Source organism: Heterodontus francisci, chromosome 16 (genome assembly GCF_036365525.1).
Source record: "Heterodontus francisci isolate sHetFra1 chromosome 16, sHetFra1.hap1, whole genome shotgun sequence".
NCBI classification, from domain to species: domain Eukaryota; kingdom Metazoa; phylum Chordata; class Chondrichthyes; order Heterodontiformes; family Heterodontidae; genus Heterodontus; species Heterodontus francisci.
In genome coordinates this window covers 2,559,903-2,583,619 of record NC_090386.1, presented here as the reverse complement: position 1 = coordinate 2,583,619, position 23,717 = coordinate 2,559,903, and positions in this window count along the sequence as shown.

Genomic DNA, 23,717 nt, shown 5'->3' with positions numbered 1-23,717 from the left:
AGAGTGTCAGAGAGTGTCAGACAGTGTCAGAGAGTGATAGAGAGTGTCAGAGAGTGATAGAGAGTGTCAGAGAGTGTCTGAGAGTGTCTGAGAGTTTCAGAGAGTGATAGAGTGTGTCAGAGAGTGTCAGACAGTGTCAGAGAGTGACAGAGAGTGTCAGAGAGTGATAGAGAGTGTCAGAGAGTGTCTGAGAGTGTCTGAGAGTGTCAGAGAGTGATAGAGAGTGTCAGAGAGTGTCAGAGAGTGATAGAGAGTGTCAGAGAGTGTCAGACATTGTCAGAGAGTGATAGAGAGTGATAGAGAGTGTCAGAGAGTGTCAGACAGTGTCAGAGAGTGATAGAGAGTGTCAGAGAGTGATAGAGAGTGATAGGGAGTGTCAGAGAGTGTCAGAGAGTGTCTGAGAGTGTCAGTGAGTGTCTGAGAGTGTCAGAGAGTGATGGAGAGTGATAGAGTGTCACAGAGTGTCAGAGAGTGATAGCGAGTGTCAGAGAGTGTCAGACAGTGTCAGAGAGTGATAGAGAGTGTCAGAGAGTGTCAGACAGTGTCAGAGAGTGAAAGAGAGTGATAGAGAGTGTCAGAGAGTGTCAGACAGTGTCAGAGAGTGATAGAGAGTGTCAGAGAGTGATAGAGAGTGATAGAGAGTGTCAGAGAGTGTCAGAGAGTGTCAGAGAGTGTCTGAGAGTGTCAGTAAGTGTCTGAGAGTGTCAGAGAGTGATGGAGAGTTATAGAGTGTCACAGAGTGTCAGAGAGTGTCAGACAGTGTCAGAGAGTGTCAGACAGTGTCAGAGAGTGATAGAGAGTGTCAGAGAGTGATAGAGTGTGTCAGAGAGTGTCTGGGAGTGTCAGAGAGTGTCTGAGAGTGTCAGAGAGTGATAGAGAGTGTCAGAGAGTGTCATAGAGTGATAGAGAGTGTCAGAGAGTGTCAGACAGTGTCAGAGAGTGATAGAGAGTGATAGAGAGTGTCAGAGAGTGTCATAGAGTGATAGAGAGTGTCAGAGAGTGTCAGACAGTGTCAGAGAGTGATAGAGAGTGATAGAGAGTGTCTGAGAGTGTCAGACAGTGTCAGAGAGTGATAGAGAGTGTCAGAGAGTGTCTGAGAGTGTCAGAGAGTGTCAGAGAGTGTCTGAGAGTGTCTGAGAGTGTCAGAGAGTGATAGAGAGTGATAGAGAGTGTCAGAGAGTGTCAGACAGTGTCAGAGAGTGATAGAGAGTGTCAGAGAGTGATAGAGAGTGATAGGGAGTGTCAGAGAGTGTCAGAGAGTGTCAGAGAGTGTCTGAGAGTGTCAGAGAGTGATAGAGAGTGTCAGAGAGTGTCTGAGAGTGTCAGAGAGTGTCACAGAGTGTCAGAGAGTGTCAGACAGTGTCAGAGAGTGTCAGACAGTGTCAGAGAGTGATAGAGAGTGTCAGAGAGTGATAGAGTGTGTCAGAGAGTGTCTGGGAGTGTCAGAGAGTGTCTGAGAGTGTCAGAGAGTGATAGAGAGTGTCAGAGAGTGTCATAGAGTGATAGAGAGTGTCAGAGAGTGTCAGACAGTGTCAGAGAGTGATAGAGAGTGATAGAGAGTGTCAGAGAGTGTCATAGAGTGATAGAGAGTGTCAGAGAGTGTCAGACAGTGTCAGAGAGTGATAGAGAGTGATAGAGAGTGTCTGAGAGTGTCAGACAGTGTCAGAGAGTGATAGAGAGTGTCAGAGAGTGTCTGAGAGTGTCAGAGAGTGTCGGAGAGTGTCTGAGAGTGTCTGAGAGTGTCAGAGAGTGATAGAGAGTGATAGAGAGTGTCAGAGAGTGTCAGACAGTGTCAGAGAGTGATAGAGAGTGTCAGAGAGTGATACAGAGTGATAGGGAGTGTCAGAGAGTGTCAGAGAGTGTCAGAGAGTGTCTGAGAGTGTCAGAGAGTGATAGAGAGTGTCAGAGAGTGTCTGAGAGTGTCAGAGAGTGTCAGAGAGTGTCTGAGAGTGTCTGAGAGTGTCAGAGAGTGATAGAGAGTGATAGAGATTGTCAGAGAGTGTCAGACAGTGTCAGAGAGTGGTAGAGAGTGTCAGAGAGTGTCAGACCGTGTCAGAGAGTGATAGAGAGTGATAGAGAGTTTCAGAGAGTCTCAGAGAGTGTCTGAGAGTGTCAGAGAGTGATAGAGAGTGTCAGAGAGTGACAGAGAGTGTCAGAGAGTGATAGAGATTGTCAGAGAGTGTCAGACAGTGTCAGAGAGTGGTAGAGAGTGTCAGAGAGTGTCAGACAGTGTCAGAGAGTGATAGAGAGTGATAGAGAGTTTCAGAGAGTGTCAGAGAGTGATAGAGAGTGTCAGAGAGTGTCAGACAGTGTCAGAGAGTGACAGAGAGTGTCAGAGAGTGATAGAGAGTGTCAGAGAGTGTCTGAGAGTGTCTGAAAGTGTCTGAGAGTGTCAGAGAGTGATAGAGAGTGTCAGAGAGTGTCAGAGAGCTATAGAGAGTGTCAGAGAGTGTCAGACAGTGTCAGAGAGTGATAGAGAGTGATAGAGAGTGTCAGAGAGTGTCAGACAGTGTCAGAGAGTGATAGAGAGTGTCAGAGAGTGATAGAGAGTGATAGAGAGTGTCAGAGAGTGTCAGAGAGTGTCAGTGAGTGTCTGAGAGTGTCAGAGAGTGATGGAGAGTGATAGAGTGTCACAGAGTGTCAGAGAGTGATAGCGAGTGTCAGAGAGTGTCAGACAGTGTCAGAGAGTGATAGAGAGTGTCAGAGAGTGTCAGAGAGTGTCAGACAGTGTCAGAGAGTGATAGAAAGTGTCAGAGAGTGTCAGACAGTGTCAGAGAGTGATAGAGAGTGTCAGAGAGTGATAGAGAGTGATAGAGAGTGTCAGAGAGTGTCAGAGAGTGTCTGAGAGTGTCAGTGAGTGTCTGAGAGTGTCAGAGAGTGATGGAGAGTTATAGAGTGTCACAGAGTGTCAGAGAGTGATAGCGAGTGTCAGAGAGTGTCAGACAGTGTCAGAGAGTGATAGTGAGTGGCTGAGAGTGTCAGAGAGTGTCTGAGAGTGTCTGAGAGTGTCAGAGAGTGTCTGAGAGTGTCAGAGAGTGTCAGAGAGTGATAGAGAGTGTCAGAGAGTGTCAGAGAGTGATAGAGAGTGTCAGAGAGTGTCAGACAGTGTCAGAGAGTGATAGAGAGTGATAGAGAGTGTCAGAGAGTGTCAGACAGTGTCAGAGAGTGATAGAGAGTGTCAGAGAGTGTCAGACAGTGTCAGAGAGTGATAGAGAGTGATAGAGAGTGTCAGAGAGTGTCAGACAGTGTCAGAGAGTGATAGAGAGTGTCAGAGAGTGATAGAGAGTGATAGAGAGTGTCAGAGAGTGTCAGAGAGTTTCAGTGAGTGTCTGAGAGTGTCAGAGAGTGATGGAGAGTGTCAGAGAGTGTCACAGAGTGTCAGAGAGTGATAGCGAGTGTCAGAGAGTGTCAGACAGTGTCAGAGAGTGATAGAGAGTGTCAGAGAGTGTCAGACAGTGTCAGAGAGTGATAGAGAGTGATAGAGAGTGTCAGAGAGTGTCAGACAGTGTCAGAGAGTGATAGAGAGTGTCAGAGAGTGATAGAGAGTGATAGAGAGTGTCAGAGAGTGTCAGAGAGTGTCTGAGAGTGTCAGTGAGTGTCTGAGAGTGTCAGAGAGTGATGGAGAGTTATAGAGTGTCACAGAGTTTCAGAGAGTGATAGCGAGTGTCAGAGAGTGTCAGACAGTGTCAGAGAGTGATAGTGAGTGTCTGAGAGTGTCTGAGAGTGTCTGAGAGTGTCTGAGAGTGTCAGAGAGTGATAGAGAGTGTCAGAGAGTGTCAGAGAGTGATAGAGAGTGTCAGAGAGTGTCAGAGAGTGTCAGACAGTGTCAGAGAGTGATAGAGAGTGTCAGAGAGTGATAGAGAGTGATAGAGAGATTCAGAGAGTGTCAGAGAGTGTCTGAGAGTGTCTGAGAGTGTCTGAGAGTGTCAGAGAGTGATGGAGAGTGATAGAGTGTCACAGAGTGTCAGAGAGTGATAGCGAGTGTCAGAGAGTGTCAGACAGTGTCAGAGAGTGATAGAGAGTGTCAGAGAGTGTCAGACAGTGTCAGAGAGTGATAGAGAGTGATAGAGAGTGTCAGAGAGTGTCAGACAGTGTCAGAGAGTGATAGAGAGTGTCAGAGAGTGATAGAGAGTGATAGAGAGTGTCAGAGAGTGTCAGACAGTGTCAGAGAGTGATAGAGAGTGATAGAGAGTGTCAGAGAGTGTCATAGAGTGATAGAGAGTGTCAGAGAGTGTCAGACAGTGTCAGAGAGTGATAGAGAGTGATAGAGAGTGTCTGAGAGTGTCAGACAGTGTCAGAGAGTGATAGAGAGTGTCAGAGAGTGTCTGAGAGTGTCAGAGAGTGTCAGAGAGTGTCTGAGAGTGTCTGAGAGTGTCAGAGAGTGATAGAGAGTGATAGAGAGTGTCAGAGAGTGTCAGACAGTGTCAGAGAGTGATAGAGAGTGTCAGAGAGTGATAGAGAGTGATAGGGAGTGTCAGAGAGTGTCAGAGAGTGTCAGAGAGTGTCTGAGAGTGTCAGAGAGTGATAGAGAGTGTCAGAGAGTGTCTGAGAGTGTCAGAGAGTGTCAGAGAGTGTCTGAGAGTGTCTGAGAGTGTCAGAGAGTGATAGAGAGTGATAGAGATTGTCAGAGAGTGTCAGACAGTGTCAGAGAGTGGTAGAGAGTGTCAGAGAGTGTCAGACAGTGTCAGAGAGTGATAGAGAGTGATAGAGAGTTTCAGAGAGTCTCAGAGAGTGTCTGAGAGTGTCAGAGAGTGATAGAGAGTGTCAGAGAGTGACAGAGAGTGTCAGAGAGTGATAGAGATTGTCAGAGAGTGTCAGACAGTGTCAGAGAGTGGTAGAGAGTGTCAGAGAGTGTCAGACAGTGTCAGAGAGTGATAGAGAGTGATAGAGAGTTTCAGAGAGTGTCAGAGAGTGATAGAGAGTGTCAGAGAGTGTCAGACAGTGTCAGAGAGTGACAGAGAGTGTCAGAGAGTGATAGAGAGTGTCAGAGAGTGTCTGAGAGTGTCTGAAAGTGTCTGAGAGTGTCAGAGAGTGATAGAGAGTGTCAGAGAGTGTCAGAGAGCTATAGAGAGTGTCAGAGAGTGTCAGACAGTGTCAGAGAGTGATAGAGAGTGATAGAGAGTGTCAGAGAGTGTCAGACAGTGTCAGAGAGTGATAGAGAGTGTCAGAGAGTGATAGAGAGTGATAGAGAGTGTCAGAGAGTGTCAGAGAGTGTCAGTGAGTGTCTGAGAGTGTCAGAGAGTGATGGAGAGTGATAGAGTGTCACAGAGTGTCAGAGAGTGATAGCGAGTGTCAGAGAGTGTCAGACAGTGTCAGAGAGTGATAGAGAGTGTCAGAGAGTGTCAGAGAGTGTCAGACAGTGTCAGAGAGTGATAGAAAGTGTCAGAGAGTGTCAGACAGTGTCAGAGAGTGATAGAGAGTGTCAGAGAGTGATAGAGAGTGATAGAGAGTGTCAGAGAGTGTCAGAGAGTGTCTGAGAGTGTCAGTGAGTGTCTGAGAGTGTCAGAGAGTGATGGAGAGTTATAGAGTGTCACAGAGTGTCAGAGAGTGATAGCGAGTGTCAGAGAGTGTCAGACAGTGTCAGAGAGTGATAGTGAGTGGCTGAGAGTGTCAGAGAGTGTCTGAGAGTGTCTGAGAGTGTCAGAGAGTGTCTGAGAGTGTCAGAGAGTGTCAGAGAGTGATAGAGAGTGTCAGAGAGTGTCAGAGAGTGATAGAGAGTGTCAGAGAGTGTCAGACAGTGTCAGAGAGTGATAGAGAGTGATAGAGAGTGTCAGAGAGTGTCAGACAGTGTCAGAGAGTGATAGAGAGTGTCAGAGAGTGTCAGACAGTGTCAGAGAGTGATAGAGAGTGATAGAGAGTGTCAGAGAGTGTCAGACAGTGTCAGAGAGTGATAGAGAGTGTCAGAGAGTGATAGAGAGTGATAGAGAGTGTCAGAGAGTGTCAGAGAGTTTCAGTGAGTGTCTGAGAGTGTCAGAGAGTGATGGAGAGTGATAGAGTGTCACAGAGTGTCAGAGAGTGATAGCGAGTGTCAGAGAGAGTCAGACAGTGTCAGAGAGTGATAGAGAGTGTCAGAGAGTGTCAGACAGTGTCAGAGAGTGATAGAGAGTGATAGAGAGTGTCAGAGAGTGTCAGACAGTGTCAGAGAGTGATAGAGAGTGTCAGAGAGTGATAGAGAGTGATAGAGAGTGTCAGAGAGTGTCAGAGAGTGTCTGAGAGTGTCAGTGAGTGTCTGAGAGTGTCAGAGAGTGATGGAGAGTTATAGAGTGTCACAGAGTTTCAGAGAGTGATAGCGAGTGTCAGAGAGTGTCAGACAGTGTCAGAGAGTGATAGTGAGTGTCTGAGAGTGTCTGAGAGTGTCTGAGAGTGTCAGAGAGTGATAGAGAGTGTCAGAGAGTGTCAGAGAGTGATAGAGAGTGTCAGAGAGTGTCAGAGAGTGTCAGACAGTGTCAGAGAGTGATAGAGAGTGTCAGAGAGTGATAGAGAGTGATAGAGAGATTCAGAGAGTGTCAGAGAGTGTCTGAGAGTGTCTGAGAGTGTCTGAGAGTGTCAGAGAGTGATGGAGAGTGATAGAGTGTCACAGAGTGTCAGAGAGTGATAGCGAGTGTCAGAGAGTGTCAGACAGTGTCAGAGAGTGATAGAGAGTGTCAGAGAGTGTCAGACAGTGTCAGAGAGTGATAGAGAGTGATAGAGAGTGTCAGAGAGTGTCAGACAGTGTCAGAGAGTGATAGAGAGTGTCAGAGAGTGATAGAGAGTGATAGAGAGTGTCAGAGAGTGTCAGAGAGTGTCTGAGAGTGTCAGTGAGTGTCTGAGAGTGTCAGAGAGTGATGGAGAGTTATAGAGTGTCACAGAGTGTCAGAGAGTGATAGCGAGTGTCAGAGAGTGTCAGACAGTGTCAGAGAGTGATAGAGAGTGTCAGAGAGTGTCTGAGAGTGTCAGAGAGTGATGGAGAGTTATAGAGTGTCACAGAGTGTCAGAGAGTGATAGCGAGTGTCAGAGAGTGTCAGACAGTGTCAGAGAGTGATAGAGAGTGTCAGAGAGTGATAGAGAGTGATAGAGAGATTCAGAGAGTGTCAGAGAGTGTCTGAGAGTGTCTGAGAGTGTCTGAGAGTGTCAGAGAGTGATGGAGAGTGATAGAGTGTCACAGAGTGTCAGAGAGTGATAGCGAGTGTCAGAGAGTGTCAGACAGTGTCAGAGAGTGATAGAGAGTGTCAGAGAGTGTCAGACAGTGTCAGAGAGTGATAGAGAGTGATAGAGAGTGTCAGAGAGTGTCAGACAGTGTCAGAGAGTGATAGAGAGTGTCAGAGAGTGATAGAGAGTGATAGAGAGTGTCAGAGAGTGTCAGAGAGTGTCTGAGAGTGTCAGTGAGTGTCTGAGAGTGTCAGAGAGTGATGGAGAGTTATAGAGTGTCACAGAGTGTCAGAGAGTGATAGCGAGTGTCAGAGAGTGTCAGACAGTGTCAGAGAGTGATAGAGAGTGTCAGAGAGTGTCAGAGAGTGATAGAGAGTGTCAGAGAGTGTCAGACAGTTTCAGAGAGTGTCAGAGAGTGATAGAGAGTGTCAGAGAGTGTCAGACAGTGTCAGAGAGTGACAGAGAGTGTCAGAGAGTGATAGAGAGTGTCAGAGAGTGTCTGAGAGTGTCTGAAAGTGTCTGAGAGTGTCAGAGAGTGATAGAGAGTGTCAGAGAGTGTCAGAGAGCTATAGAGAGTGTCAGAGAGTGTCAGACAGTGTCAGAGAGTGATAGAGAGTGATAGAGAGTGTCAGAGAGTGTCAGACAGTGTCAGAGAGTGATAGAGAGTGTCAGAGAGTGATAGAGAGTGATAGAGAGTGTCAGAGAGTGTCAGAGAGTGTCAGTGAGTGTCTGAGAGTGTCAGAGAGTGATGGAGAGTGATAGAGTGTCACAGAGTGTCAGAGAGTGATAGCGAGTGTCAGAGAGTGTCAGACAGTGTCAGAGAGTGATAGAGAGTGTCAGAGAGTGTCAGAGAGTGTCAGACAGTGTCAGAGAGTGATAGAAAGTGTCAGAGAGTGTCAGACAGTGTCAGAGAGTGATAGAGAGTGTCAGAGAGTGATAGAGAGTGATAGAGAGTGTCAGAGAGTGTCAGAGAGTGTCTGAGAGTGTCAGTGAGTGTCTGAGAGTGTCAGAGAGTGATGGAGAGTTATAGAGTGTCACAGAGTGTCAGAGAGTGATAGCGAGTGTCAGAGAGTGTCAGACAGTGTCAGAGAGTGATAGTGAGTGGCTGAGAGTGTCAGAGAGTGTCTGAGAGTGTCTGAGAGTGTCAGAGAGTGTCTGAGAGTGTCAGAGAGTGTCAGAGAGTGATAGAGAGTGTCAGAGAGTGTCAGAGAGTGATAGAGAGTGTCAGAGAGTGTCAGACAGTGTCAGAGAGTGATAGAGAGTGATAGAGATTGTCAGAGAGTGTCAGACAGTGTCAGAGAGTGATATAGAGTGTCAGAGAGTGTCAGACAGTGTCAGAGAGTGATAGAGAGTGATAGAGAGTGTCAGAGAGTGTCAGACAGTGTCAGAGAGTGATAGAGAGTGTCAGAGAGTGATAGAGAGTGATAGAGAGTGTCAGAGAGTGTCAGAGAGTTTCAGTGAGTGTCTGAGAGTGTCAGAGAGTGATGGAGAGTGATAGAGTGTCACAGAGTGTCAGAGAGTGATAGCGAGTGTCAGAGAGTGTCAGACAGTGTCAGAGAGTGATAGAGAGTGTCAGAGAGTGTCAGACAGTGTCAGAGGGTGATAGAGAGTGATAGAGAGTGTCAGAGAGTGTCAGACAGTGTCAGAGAGTGATAGAGAGTGTCAGAGAGTGATAGAGAGTGATAGAGAGTGTCAGAGAGTGTCAGAGAGTGTCTGAGAGTGTCAGTGAGTGTCTGAGAGTGTCAGAGAGTGACGGAGAGTTATAGAGTGTCACAGAGTTTCAGAGAGTGATAGCGAGTGTCAGAGAGTGTCAGACAGTGTCAGAGAGTGATAGTGAGTGTCTGAGAGTGTCTGAGAGTGTCTGAGAGTGTCTGAGAGTGTCTGAGAGTGTCTGAGAGTGTCAGAGAGTGATAGAGAGTGTCAGAGAGTGTCAGAGAGTGTCAGACAGTGTCAGAGAGTGATAGAGAGTGTCAGAGAGTGATAGAGAGTGATAGAGAGATTCAGAGAGTGTCAGAGAGTGTCAGAGAGTGTCTGAGAGTGTCTGAGAGTGTCAGAGAGTGATGGAGAGTGATAGAGTGTCACAGAGTGTCAGAGAGTGATAGCGAGTGTCAGAGAGTGTCAGACAGTCTCAGAGAGTGATAGAGAGTGTCAGAGAGTGTCAGACAGTGTCAGAGAGTGATAGAGAGTGATAGAGAGTGTCAGACAGTGTCAGAGAGTGATAGAGAGTGTCAGAGAGTGATAGAGAGTGATAGAGAGTGTCAGAGAGTGTCAGAGAGTGTCTGAGAGTGTCAGTGAGTGTCTGAGAGTGTCAGAGAGTGATGGAGAGTTATAGAGTGTCACAGAGTGTCAGAGAGTGATAGCGAGTGTCAGAGAGTGTCAGACAGTGTCAGAGAGTGATAGAGAGTGTCAGAGAGTGTCAGAGAGTGTCAGAGAGTGATGGAGAGTTATAGAGTGTCACAGAGTGTCAGAGAGTGATAGCGAGTGTCAGAGAGTGTCAGACAGTGTCAGAGAGTGATAGAGAGTGTCAGAGAGTGATAGAGAGTGATAGAGAGATTCAGAGAGTGTCAGAGAGTGTCTGAGAGTGTCTGAGAGTGTCTGAGAGTGTCAGAGAGTGATGGAGAGTGATAGAGTGTCACAGAGTGTCAGAGAGTGATAGCGAGTGTCAGAGAGTGTCAGACAGTGTCAGAGAGTGATAGAGAGTGTCAGAGAGTGTCAGACAGTGTCAGAGAGTGATAGAGAGTGATAGAGAGTGTCAGAGAGTGTCAGACAGTGTCAGAGAGTGATAGAGAGTGTCAGAGAGTGATAGAGAGTGATAGAGAGTGTCAGAGAGTGTCAGAGAGTGTCTGAGAGTGTCAGTGAGTGTCTGAGAGTGTCAGAGAGTGATGGAGAGTTATAGAGTGTCACAGAGTGTCAGAGAGTGATAGCGAGTGTCAGAGAGTGTCAGACAGTGTCAGAGAGTGATAGAGAGTGTCAGAGAGTGTCAGAGAGTGATAGAGAGTGTCAGAGAGTGTCAGACAGTGTCAGAGAGTGATAGAGAGTGATAGAGAGTGTCAGAGAGTGTAAGACAGTGTCAGACAGTGTCAGAGAGTGATAGAGAGTGTCAGAGAGTGATAGAGAGTGATAGAGAGTGTCAGAGAGTGTCAGAGAGTGTCTGAGAGTGTCAGTGAGTGTCTGAGAGTGTCAGAGAGTGATGGAGAGTGATAGAGTGTCACAGAGTGTCAGAGAGTGATAGCGAGTGTCAGAGAGTGTCAGACAGTGTCAGAGAGTGATAGAGAGTGTCAGAGAGTGTCAGACAGTGTCAGAGAGTGATAGAGAGTGATAGAGAGATTCAGAGAGTGTCAGAGAGTGTCTGAGAGTGTCTGAGAGTGTCTGAGAGTGTCAGAGAGTGATGGAGAGTGATAGAGTGTCACAGAGTGTCAGAGAGTGATAGCGAGTGTAAGAGAGTGTCAGACAGTGTCAGAGAGTGATAGAGAGTGTCAGAGAGTGTCAGACAGTGTCAGAGAGTGATAGAGAGTGATAGAGAGTGTCAGAGAGTGTCAGACAGTGTCAGAGAGTGATAGAGAGTGTCAGAGAGTGATAGAGAGTGATAGAGAGTGTCAGAGAGTGTCAGAGAGTGTCTGAGAGTGTCAGTGAGTGTCTGAGAGTGTCAGAGAGTGATGGAGAGTTATAGAGTGTCACAGAGTGTCAGAGAGTGATAGCGAGTGTCAGAGAGTGTCAGACAGTGTCAGAGAGTGATAGAGAGTGTCAGAGAGTGTCAGAGAGTGATAGAGAGTGTCAGAGAGTGTCAGACAGTGTCAGACAGTGTCAGAGAGTGATAGAGAGTGTCAGAGAGTGATAGAGAGTGATAGAGAGTGTCAGAGAGTGTCAGAGAGTGTCTGAGAGTGTCAGTGAGTGTCTGAGAGTGTCAGAGAGTGATGGAGAGTGATAGAGTGTCACAGAGTGTCAGAGAGTGATAGCGAGTGTCAGAGAGTGTCAGACAGTGTCAGAGAGTGATAGAGAGTGTCAGAGAGTGTCAGACAGTGTCAGAGAGTGATAGAGAGTTTCAGAGAGTGTCAGAGAGTGTCAGACAGTGTCAGAGAGTGATAGAGAGTGTCAGAGAGTGATAGAGAGTGATAGAGAGTGGCAGAGAGTGATAGAGAGTGATAGAGAGTTTCAGAGAGTGTCAGAGAGTGTCAGAGAGTGATAGAGAGTGATAGAGAGTGTCAGAGAGTGATAGAGAGTGTCAGAGAGTGATAGAGAGTGTCAGAGAGTGTCAGACAGTGTCAGAGAGTGATAGAGAGTGATACAGTGTGTCAGAGAGTGTCTGAGAGTGTCAGAGAGTGTCTGAGAGTGTCTGAGAGTGTCAGAGAGTGATAGAGAGTGATAGAGAGTGTCAGAGAGTGTCAGAGAGTGATAGAGAGTGTCAGAGAGTGTCAGAGAGTGTCAGAGAGTGTCTGAGAGTGTCAGAGAGTGATAGAGAGTGATAGAGAGTGTCAGAGAGTGTCAGAGAGTGATAGAGAGTGTCAGAGAGTGTCAGACAGTGTCAGAGAGTGATAGAGAGTGATAGAGAGTGTCAGAGAGTGTCAGACAGTGTCAGAGAGTGATAGAGAGTGTCAGAGAGTGATAGATTGTGTCAGAGAGTGTCTGAGAGTGTCAGAGAGTGTCTGAGAGTGTCAGAGAGTGTCAGAGAGTGATAGAGTGATAGAGAGTGTCAGAGAGTGATAGAGAGTGTCAGAGAGTGTCTGAGAGTGTCAGAAGGTGTCAGAGAGTGATAGTGAGTGTCTGAGAGTGTCAGATAGTGTCAGAGAGTGATAGAGAGTGATAGAGAGTGATAGAGAGTTTCAGAGAGTGTCAGAGAGTGTCAGAGAGTGATAGAGAGTGATAGAGAGTGTCAGAGAGTGATAGAGAGTGTCAGGGAGTGATAGTGAGTGTCAGAGAGTGATAGAGAGTGTCAGAGAGTGATAGAGAGTGATAGAGTGTGTCAGAGAGTGTCAGAGAGTGTCAGAGAGTGTCAGAGAGTGATAGAGAGTGATAGAGAGTGATAGAGAGTGATCGAGAGTGTCAGAGAGTGTCAGAGAGTGTCAGAGAGTGATAGAGAGTGATAGAGAGTTTCAGAGAGTGTCAGAGAGTGTCTGAGAGTGTCAGAGAGTGATAGAGAGTGTCAGAAAGTGTCAGAGAGTGTCAGAGAGTGTCAGAGAGTGATAGAGAGTGATAGAGAGTGATAGAGAGTGTCAGAGAGTGTCAGAGAGTGATAGAGAGTGATAGAGAGTGTCAGAGAGTGGTAGAGAGTGTCAGAGAGTGTCAGAGAGTGTCTGGGAGTGTCAGAGAGTGTCTGAGAGTGTCAGAGAGTGATAGAGAGTGATAGAGAGTGTCAGAGAGTGTCATAGAGTGATAGAGAGTGTCAGAGAGTGTCAGACAGTGTCAGAGAGTGATAGAGAGTGACAGAGAGTGTCAGAGAGTGTCAGACAGTGTCAGAGAGTGATAGAGAGTGTCTGAAAGTGTCTGAGAGTGTCAGAGAGTGTCTGAGAGTGTCAGAGAGTGATAGAGAGTGATAGAGAGTGATAGAGATTGTCAGAGAGTGTCAGACAATGTCAGAGAGTGATAGAGAGTGTCAGCGAGTGTCAGACAGTGTCAGAGAGTGATAGAGAGTGATAGAGAGTTTCAGAGAGTCTCAGAGAGTGTCTGAGAGTGTCACAGAGTGAGAGAGAGTGTCAGAGAGTGTCTGAGAGTGTCAGAGAGGGTCTGAGAGTGTCAGAGAGTGATGGAGAGTGATAGAGAGTGTCAGTGAGTGTCAGACAGTGTCAGAGAGTGATAGAGATTGTCAGAGAGTGATAGAGAGTGTCAGAGAGTGTCTGAGAGTGTCAGAGAGTGATAGAGAGTGTCAGAGAGTGTCAGACAGTGTCAGAGAGTGACAGAGAGTGTCAGAGAGTGATAGAGAGTGATAGAGAGTGTCTGCGAGTGTCTGCGAGTGTCTGAGAGTGTCTGAGAGTGTCAGAGAGTGATAGAGAGTGATAGAGTGATAGAGAGTGTCAGAGAGTGATAGAGAGTGTCAGAGAGTGTCTGAGAGTGTAAGAGAGTGTCTGAGAGTGTCAGAGAGTGATAGAGAGTGATAGAGTGTCAGAGAGTGTAATACAGTGTCAGAGAGTGATAGAGAGTGTCAGAGAGTGATAGAGAGTGTCAGAGAGTGTCTGAGAGTGTCTGAGAGTGTCAGAGAGTGATAGAGAGTGTCAGAGAGTGTCAGACAGTGTCAGAGAGTGACAGAGATTGTCAGAGAGTGATAGAGAGTGTCAGAGAGTGTCTGAGAGTGTCTGAGAGTGTCAGAGACTGATAGAGAGTGATAGAGTGATAGAGAGTGTCAGAGAGTGATAGAGAGTGTCAGAGAGTGTCTGAGAGTGTCAGAGAGTGTCTGAGAGTGTCAGAGAGTGATAGAGAGTGATAGAATGTCAGAGAGTGATAGAGAGTGTCAGAGAGTGTCAGAGAGTGTCAGAGAGTGTCAGAGAGTGATAGAGAGTGTCAGAGAGTGTCTGAGAGTGTCAGAGAGTGTCTGAGAGTGTCAGAGAGTGATAGAGAGTGATAGAGATTGTCAGAGAGTGTCAGACAGTGTCAGAGAGTGATAGAGAGTGTCAGAGAGTGTCAGACAGTGTCAGAGAGTGATAGAGAGTGATAGAGAGTTTCAGAGAGTCTCAGAGAGTGTCTGAGAGTGTCAGAGAGTGATAGAGAGTGTCAGAGAGTGTCTGAGAGTGTCAGAGAGGGTCTGAGAGTGTCAGAGAGTGATAGAGAGTGATAGAGAGTGTCAGAGAGTGTCAGACAGTGTCAGAGAGTGATAGAGAGTGTCAGAGAGTGATAGAGAGTGTCAGAGAGTGTCTGAGAGTGTCTGAGAGTGTCAGAGAGTGATAGAGAGTGTCAGAGAGTGTCAGACAGTGTCAGAGAGTGACAGAGAGTGTCAGAGAGTGATAGAGAGTGTCAGAGAGTGTCTGAGAGTGTCTGAGAGTGTCTGAGAGTGTCAGAGAGTGATAGAGAGTGTCAGAGAGTGTCAGAGAGTGATAGAGAGTGTCAGAGATTGTCAGAGAGTGTCAGACAGTGTCAGAGAGTGATAGAGAGTGTCAGAGAGTGATAGAGAGTGATATAGAGTGATAGAGAGTGTCAGAGAGTGTCAGAGAGTGATAGAGAGTGATAGAGAGTGTCAGAGAGTGATGGAGAGTGTCAGAGAGTGTCTGGGAGTGTCAGAGAGTGTCTGAGAGTGTCAGAGAGTGATAGAGAGTGATAGAGAGTGTCAGAGAGTGTCATAGAGTGATAGAGAGTGTCAGAGAGTGTCAGACAGTGTCAGAGAGTGATAGAGAGTGATAGAGAGTGTCAGAGAGTGTCAGACAGTGTCAGAGAGTGATAGAGAGTGTCAGAGAGTGTCTGAGAGTGTCAGAGAGTGTCTGAGAGTGTCAGAGAGTGATAGAGAGTGATAGAGTGACAGAGAGTGTCAGAGAGTGTCAGACAGTGTCAGAAAGTGACAGAGAGTGTCAGAGAGTGATAGAGAGTGTCAGAGAGTGTCTGAGAGTGTCTGAGAGTGTCTGAGAGTGTCAGAGAGTGATAGAGAGTGTCAGAGAGTGTCAGAGAGTGATAGAGAGTGTCAGAGAGTGTCAGACAGTGTCAGAGAGTGATAGAGAGTGATAGAGAGTGTCAGAGAGTGTCAGACAGTGTCAGAGAGTGATAGAGTGTCAGAGAGTGATAGAGAGTGATATAGAGTGATAGAGAGTGTCAGAGAGTGTCAGAGAGTGATAGAGAGTGATAGAGAGTGTCAGAGAGTGATAGAGAGTGATATAGAGTGATAGAGAGTGTCAGAGAGTGTCAGACAGTGTCAGAGAGTGATAGAGAGTGATAGAGAGTTTCAGAGAGTCTCAGAGAGTGTCTGAGAGGGTCAGAGAGTGATAGAGAGTGTCAGAGAGTGTCTGAGAGTGTCAGAGAGGGTCTGAGAGTGTCAGAGAGGGTCTGAGAGTGTCAGACAGTGTCAGAGAGTGTCAGACAGTGTCAGAGAGTGATAGAGAGTGTCAGAGAGTGATAGAGAGTGTCAGAGAGTGTCTGAGAGTGTCTGAGAGTGTCAGAGAGTGATAGAGAGTGTCAGAGAGTGTCAGACAGTGTCAGAGAGTGACAGAGAGTGTCAGAGAGTGATAGAGAGTGTCAGAGAGTGTCTGAGAGTGTCTGAGAGTGTCTGAGAGTGTCAGAGAGTGATAGAGAGTGTCAGAGAGTGTCAGAGAGTGATAGAGAGTGTCAGAGAGTGTCAGACAGTGTCAGAGAGTGATAGAGAGTGATAGAGAGTGTCAGAGAGTGTCAGACAGTGTCAGAGAGTGATAGAGAGTGTCAGAGAGTGATAGAGAGTGATATAGAGTGATAGAGAGTGTCAGAGAGTGTCAGAGAGTGATAGAGAGTGATAGAGAGTGTCAGAGAGTGATGGAGAGTGTCAGAGAGTGTCTGGGAGTGTCAGAGAGTGTCTGAGAGTGTCAGAGAGTGATAGAGAGTGATAGAGAGTGTCAGAGAGTGTCATAGAGTGATAGAGAGTGTCAGAGAGTGTCAGACAGTGTCAGAGAGTGATGGAGAGTGATAGAGAGTGTCAGAGAGTGTCAGACAGTGTCAGAGAGTGATAGAGAGTGTCAGAGAGTGTCTGAGAGTGTCAGAGAGTGTCTGAGAGTGTCAGAGAGTGATAGAGAGTGATAGAGTGATAGAGAGTGTCAGAGAGTGATAGAGAGTGTCAGAGAGTGTCTGAGAGTGTCAGAGAGTGTCAGACAGTGTCAGAGAGTGATAGAGAGTGATAGAGCGTGTCAGAGAGTGTCAGACAGTGTCAGAGAGTGATAGAGAGTGTCAGAGAGTGTCTGAGAGTGTCAGAGAGTGTCTGAGAGTGTCAGAGAGTGATAGAGAGTGATAGAGTGACAGAGAGTGTCAGAGAGTGTCAGACAGTGTCAGAGAGTGATAGAGAGTGTCAGAGAGTGATAGAGAGTGTCAGAGAGTGTCTGAGAGTGTCTGAGAGTGATAGAGAGTGTCAGAGAGTGTCAGACAGTGTCAGAGAGTGACAGAGAGTGTCAGAGAGTGATAGAGAGTGTCAGAGAGTGTCTGAGAGTGTCTGAGAGTGTCAGAGAGTGATAGAGAGTGTCAGAGAGTGTCAGAGAGTGATAGAGAGTGTCAGAGAGTGTCAGACAGTGTCAGAGAGTGATAGAGCGTGATAGAGAGTGTCAGAGAGTGTCAGACAGTGTCAGAGAGTGATAGAGAGTGTCAGAGAGTGATAGAGAGTGATAGAGAGTGTCAGAGAGTGTCATAGAGTGATAGAGAGTGTCAGAGAGTGTCAGACAGTGTCAGAGAGTGATAGAGAGTGATAGAGAGTGTCAGAGAGTGTCAGACAGTGTCAGAGAGTGATAGAGAGTGTCAGAGAGTGTCTGAGAGTGTCAGAGAGTGTCTGAGAGTGTCAGAGAGTGATAGAGAGTGATAGAGTGTCTGAGAGTGTCAGAGAGTGATAGAGAGTGTCAGAGAGTGTCAGAGAGTGATAGAGAGTGTCAGAGAGTGTCAGACAGTGTCAGAGAGTGATAGAGAGTGATAGAGAGTGTCAGAGAGTGTCAGACAGTGTCAGAGAGTGATAGAGAGTGTCAGAGAGTGATAGAGAGTGATATAGAGTGATAGAGAGTGTCAGAGAGTGTCAGAGAGTGATAGAGAGTGATAGAGAGTGTCAGAGAGTGATGGAGAGTGTCAGAGAGTGTCTGGGAGTGTCAGAGAGTGTCTGAGAGTGTCAGAGAGTGATAGAGAGTGATAGAGAGTGTCAGAGAGTGTCATAGAGTGATAGAGAGTGTCAGAGAGTGTCAGACAGTGTCAGAGAGTGATAGAGAGTGATAGAGAGTGTCAGAGAGTGTCAGACAGTGTCAGAGAGTGATAGAGAGTGTCAGAGAGTGTCTGAGAGTGTCAGAGAGTGTCTGAGAGTGTCAGAGAGTGATAGAGAGTGATAGAGTGATAGAGAGTGTCAGAGAGTGATAGAGAGTGTCAGAGAGTGTCTGAGAGTGTCAGAGAGTGTCAGACAGTGTCAGAGAGTGATAGAGAGTGATAGAGAGTGTCAGAGAGTGTCAGACAGTGTCAGAGAGTGATAGAGAGTGTCAGAGAGTGTCTGAGAGTGTCAGAGAGTGTCTGAGAGTGTCAGAGAGTGATAGAGAGTGATAGAGTGACAGAGAGTGTCAGAGAGTGTCAGACAGTGTCAGAGAGTGATAGAGAGTGTCAGAGAGTGATAGAGAGTGTCAGAGAGTGTCTGAGAGTGTCTGAGAGTGATAGAGAGTGTCAGAGAGTGTCAGACAGTGTCAGAGAGTGACAGAGAGTGTCAGAGAGTGATAGAGAGTGTCAGAGAGTGTCTGAGAGTGTCTGAGAGTGTCTGAGAGTGTCAGAGAGTGATAGAGAGTGTCAGAGAGTGTCAGAGAGTGATAGAGAGTGTCAGAGAGTGTCAGACAGTGTCAGAGAGTGATAGAGCGTGATAGAGAGTGTCAGAGAGTGTCAGACAGTGTCAGAGAGTGATAGAGAGTGTCAGAGAGTGATAGAGAGTGATAGAGAGTGTCAGAGAGTGTCATAGAGTGATAGAGAGTGTCAGAGAGTGTCAGACAGTGTCAGAGTGTGATAGAGAGTGATAGAGAGTGTCAGAGAGTGTCAGACAGTGTCAGAGAGTGATAGAGAGTGTCAGAGAGTGTCTGAGAGTGTCAGAGAGTGTCTGAGAGTGTCAGAGAGTGATAGAGAGTGATAGAGTGATAGAGAGTGTCAGAGAGTGATAGAGAGTGTCAGAGAGTGTCTGAGAGTGTCAGAGAGTGTCAGACAGTGTCAGAGAGTGATAGAGAGTGATAGAGAGTGTCAGAGAGTGTCAGACAGTGTCAGAGAGTGATAGAGAGTGTCAGAGAGTGTCTGAGAGTGTCAGAGAGTGATAGAGAGTGATAGAGTGACAGAGAGTGTCAGAGAGTGATAGAGAGAGTCAGAGATTGTCTGAGAGTGTCAGAGAGTGTCTGAGAGTGTCAGAGAGTGATAGAGAGTGATAGAGTGTCAGAGAGTGATAGAGAGTGTCAGAGAGTGTCAGAGAGTGTCAGAGAGTGTCAGAGAGTGTCTGAGAGTGTCAGAGAGTGATAGAGAGTGTCAGAGAGTGTCTGAGAGTGTCAGAGAGTGTCTGAGAGTGTCAGAGAGTGATAGAGAGTGATAGAGATTGTCAGAGAGTGTCAGACAGTGTCAGAGAGTGATAGAGAGTGTCAGAGAGTGTCAGACAGTGTCAGAGAGTGATAGAGAGTGATAGAGAGTTTCAGAGAGTCTCAGAGAGTGTCTGAGAGTGTCAGAGAGTGATAGAGAGTGTCAGAGAGTGTCTGAGAGTGTCAGAGAGGGTCTGAGAGTGTCAGAGAGTGATAGAGAGTGATAGAGAGTGTCAGAGAGTGTCAGACAGTGTCAGAGAGTGATAGAGAGTGTCAGAGAGTGATAGAGAGTGTCAGAGAGTGTCTGAGAGTGTCTGAGAGTGTCAGAGAGTGATAGAGAGTGTCAGAGAGTGACAGACAGTGTCAGAGAGTGACAGAGAGTGTCAGAGAGTGATAGAGAGTGTCAGAGAGTGTCTGAGAGTGTCTGAGAGTGTCTGAGAGTGTCTGAGAGTGTCAGAGAGTGATAGAGAGTGATAGAGTGATAGAGAGTGTCAGAGAGTGATAGAGAGTGTCAGAGAGTGTCTGAGAGTGTCAGAGAGTGTCTGAGAGTGTCAGAGAGCGATAGAGAGTGATAGAGTGTCAGAGAGTGTCAGAGAGTGCCAGACAGTGTCAGAGAGTCATAGAGAGTGTCAGAGAGTGATAGAGAGTGTCAGAGAGTGTCAGACAGTGTCAGAGAGTGATAGAGAGTGATAGAGTGTCAGAGAGTGATAGAGAGTGTCAGAGAGTGTCAGAGAGTGTCAGAGAGTGTCAGAGAGTGTCTGAGAGTGTCAGAGAGTGATAGAGAGTGTCAGAGAGTGTCTGAGAGTGTCAGAGAGTGTCTGAGAGTGTCAGAGAGTGATAGAGAGTGATAGAGATTGTCAGAGAGTGTCAGAGAGTGTCAGAGAGTGATAGAGAGTGTCAGAGAGTGTCCGACAGTGTCAGAGAGTGATAGAGAGTGATAGAGAGTTTCAGAGAGTCTCAGAGAGTGTCTGAGAGTGTCAGAGAGTGATAGAGAGTGTCAGAGAGTGTCTGAGAGTGTCAGAGAGGGTCTGAGAGTGTCAGAGAGTGATAGAGAGTGATAGAGAGTGTCAGAGAGTGTCAGACAGTGTCAGAGAGTGATAGAGAGTGTCAGAGAGTGATAGAGAGTGTCAGAGAGTGTCTGAGAGTGTCTGAGAGTGTCAGAGAGTGATAGAGAGTGTCAGAGAGTGTCAGACAGTGTCAGAGAGTGACAGAGAGTGTCAGAGAGTGATAGAGAGTGTCAGAGAGTGTCTGAGAGTGTCTGAGAGTGTCTGAGAGTGTCTGAGAGTGTCAGAGAGTGATAGAGAGTGATAGAGTGATAGAGAGTGTCAGAGAGTGATAGAGAGTGTCAGAGAGTGTCTGAGAGTGTCAGAGAGTGTCTGAGAGTGTCAGAGAGTGATAGAGAGTGATAGAGTGTCAGAGAGTGTCAGAGAGTGCCAGACAGTGTCAGAGAGTGATAGAGAGTGTCAGAGAGTGATAGAGAGTGTCAGAGAGTGTCAGACAGTGTCAGAGAGTGATAGAGAGTGTCAGAGAGTGATAGAGAGTGTCAGAGAGTGTCTGAGAGTGTCTGAGAGTGTCAGAGAGTGATAGAGAGTGTCAGAGAGTGTCAGACAGTGTCAGAGAGTGACAGAGAGTGTCAGAGAGTGATAGAGAGTGTCAGAGAGTGTCTGAGAGTGTCTGAGAGTGTCTGAGAGTGTCAGAGAGTGATAGAGAGTGTCAGAGAGTGTCAGAGAGTGATAGAGAGTGTCAGAGAGTGTCAGACAGTGTCAGAGAGTGATAGAGAGTGATAGAGAGTGTCAGAGAGTGTCAGACAGTGTCAGAGAGTGATAGAGAGTGTCAGAGAGTGATAGAGAGTGATATAGAGTGATAGAGAGTGTCAGAGAGTGTCAGAGAGTGATAGAGAGTGTCAGAGAGTGATGGAGAGTGTCAGAGAGTGTCAGAGAGTGATAGAGAGTGTCAGAGAGTGTCAGAGAGTGATAGAGAGTGTCAGAGAGTGTCAGACAGTGTCAGAGAGTGATAGAGAGTGATAGAGAGTGTCAGAGAGTGTCAGACAGTGTCAGAGAGTGATAGAGAGTGTCAGAGAGTGATAGAGAGTGATATAGAGTGATAGAGAGTGTCAGAGAGTGTCAGAGAGTGATAGAGAGTGATAGAGAGTGTCAGAGAGTGATGGAGAGTGTCAGAGAGTGTCTGGGAGTGTCAGAGAGTGTCTGAGAGTGTCAGAGAGTGATAGAGAGTGATAGAGAGTGTCAGAGAGTGTCATAGAGTGATAGAGAGTGGCAGAGAGTGTCTGAGAGTGTCAGAGAGTGTCTGAGAGTGTCATAGAGTGATAGAGAGTGATAGAGTGACAGAGAGTGTCAGAGAGTGTCAGACAGTGTCAGAGAGTGATAGAGAGTGTCAGAGAGTGATAGAGAGTGTCAGAGAGTGTCTGAGAGTGTCTGAGAGTGTCAGAGAGTGATAGAGAGTGTCAGAGAGTGTCAGACAGTGTCAGAGAGTGACAGAGAGTGTCAGAGAGTGATAGAGAGTGTCAGAGAGTGTCTGAGAGTGTCTGAGAGTGTCAGAGAGTGATAGAGACTGTCAGAGAGTGTCAGAGAGTGATAGAGAGTGTCAGAGAGTGTCAGACAGTGTCAGAGAGTGATAGAGAGTGATAGAGAGTGTCAGAGAGTGTCAGACAGAGTCAGAGAGTGATAGAGAGTGTCAGAGAGTGATAGAGAGTGATAGAGAGTGATAGAGAGTGTCAGAGCGTGTCAGAGAGTGATAGAGAGTGATAGAGAGTGTCAGAGAGTGATGGAGAGTGTCAGAGAGTGTCTGAGAGTGTCAGAGAGTGATAGAGAGTGATAGAGAGTGTCAGAGAGTGTCATAGAGTGATAGAGAGTGTCAGAGAGTGTCAGACAGTGTCAGAGAGTGATAGAGAGTGATAGAGAGTGTCAGAGAGTGTCAGACAGTGTCAGAGAGTGATATAGAGTGTCAGAGAGTGTCTGAGAGTGTCAGAGAGTGTCTGAGAGTGTCAGAGAGTGATAGAGAGTGATAGAGTGATAGAGAGTGTCAGAGAGTGATAGAGAGTGTCAGAGAGTGTCTGAGAGTGTCAGAGAGTGTCAGACAGTGTCAGAGAGTGATAGAGAGTGATAGAGAGTGTCAGAGAGTGTCAGACAGTGTCAGAGAGTGATAGAGAGTGTCAGAGAGTGTCTGAGAGTGTCAGAGAGTGATAGAGAGTGATAGAGTGACAGAGAGTGTCAGAGAGTGATAGAGAGAGTCAGAGATTGTCTGAGAGTGTCAGAGAGTGTCTGAGAGTGTCAGAGAGTGATATAGAGTGATAGAGAGTGTCAGAGAGTGATAGAGAGTGTCAGAGAGTGTCAGAGAGTGTCAGAGAGTGTCTGAGAGTGTCTGAGAGTGTCTGAGAGTGTCAGAGAGTGATAGAGAGTGTCAGAGAGTGTCAGAGAGTGATAGAGAGTGTCAGAGAGTGTCAGACAGTGTCAGGGAGTGATAGAGAGTGTCAGAGAGTGTCAGACAGTGTCAGAGAGTGACAGAGAGTGTCAGAGAGTGATAGAGAGTGTCAGAGAGTGTCTGAGAGTGTCTGAGAGTGTCTGAGAGTGTCAGAGAGTGATAGAGAGTGTCAGAGAGTGTCAGAGAGTGATAGAGAGTGTCAGAGAGTGTCAGACAGTGTCAGAGAGTGATAGAGAGTGATAGAGAGTGTCAGAGAGTGTCAGACAGTGTCAGAGAGTGATAGAGAGTGTCAGAGAGTGATAGAGAGTGATATAGAGTGATAGAGAGTGTCAGAGAGTGTCAGAGAGTGATAGAGAGTGATAGAGAGTGTCAGAGAGTGATGGAGAGTGTCAGAGAGTGTCTGGGAGTGTCAGAGAGTGTCTGAGAGTGTCAGAGAGTGATAGAGAGTGATAGAGAGTGTCAGAGAGTGTCATAGAGTGATAGAGAGTGTCAGAGAGTGTCAGACAGTGTCAGAGAGTGATAGAGAGTGATAGAGAGTGTCAGAGAGTGTCAGACAGTGTCAGAGAGTGATAGAGAGTGTCAGAGAGTGTCTGAGAGTGTCAGAGAGTGTCTGAGAGTGTCAGAGAGTGATAGAGAGTGATAGAGTGATAGAGAGTGTCAGAGAGTGATAGAGAGTGTCAGAGAGTGTCTGAGAGTGTCAGAGAGTGTCAGACAGTGTCAGAGAGTGATAGAGAGTGATAGAGAGTGTCAGAGAGTGTCAGACAGTGTCAGAGAGTGATAGAGAGTGTCAGAGAGTGTCTGAGAGTGTCAGAGAGTGTCTGAGAGTGTCAGAGAGTGATAGAGAGTGATAGAGTGACAGAGAGTGTCAGAGAGTGTCAGACAGTGTCAGAGAGTGATAGAGAGTGTCAGAGAGTGATAGAGAGTGTCAGAGAGTGTCTGAGAGTGTCTGAGAGTGATAGAGAGTGTCAGACAGTGTCAGAGAGTGACAGAGAGTGTCAGAGAGTGATAGAGAGTGTCAGAGAGTGTCTGAGAGTGTCTGAGAGTGTCAGAGAGTGATAGAGAGTGTCAGAGAGTGTCAGAGAGTGATAGAGAGTGTCAGAGAGTGTCAGACAGTGTCAGAGAGTGATAGAGCGTGATAGAGAGTGTCAGAGAGTGTCAGACAGTGTCAGAGAGTGATAGAGAGTGTCAGAGAGTGATAGAGAGTGATAGAGAGTGTCAGAGAGTGTCATAGAGTGATAGAGAGTGTCAGAGAGTGTCAGACAGTGTCAGAGAGTGATAGAGAGTGATAGAGAGTGTCAGAGAGTGTCAGACAGTGTCAGAGAGTGATAGAGAGTGTCAGAGAGTGTCTGAGAGTGTCAGAGAGTGTCTGAGAGTGTCAGAGAGTGATAGAGAGTGATAGAGTGTCTGAGAGTGTCAGAGAGTGATAGAGAGTGTCAGAGAGTGTCAGAGAGTGATAGAGAGTGTCAGAGAGTGTCAGACAGTGTCAGAGAGTGATAGAGAGTGATAGAGAGTGTCAGAGAGTGTCAGACAGTGTCAGAGAGTGATAGAGAGTGTCAGAGAGTGATAGAGAGTGATATAGAGTGATAGAGAGTGTCAGAGAGTGTCAGAGAGTGATAGAGAGTGATAGAGAGTGTCAGAGAGTGATGGAGAGTGTCAGAGAGTGTCTGGGAGTGTCAGAGAGTGTCTGAGAGTGTCAGAGAGTGATAGAGAGTGATAGAGAGTGTCAGAGAGTGTCATAGAGTGATAGAGAGTGTCAGAGATTGTCAGACAGTGTCAGAGAGTGATAGAGAGTGATAGAGAGTGTCAGAGAGTGTCAGACAGTGTCAGAGAGTGATAGAGAGTGTCAGAGAGTGTCTGAGAGTGTCAGAGAGTGTCTGAGAGTGTCAGAGAGTGATAGAGAGTGATAGAGTGATAGAGAGTGTCAGAGAGTGATAGAGAGTGTCAGAGAGTGTCTGAGAGTGTCAGAGAGTGTCAGACAGTGTCAGAGAGTGA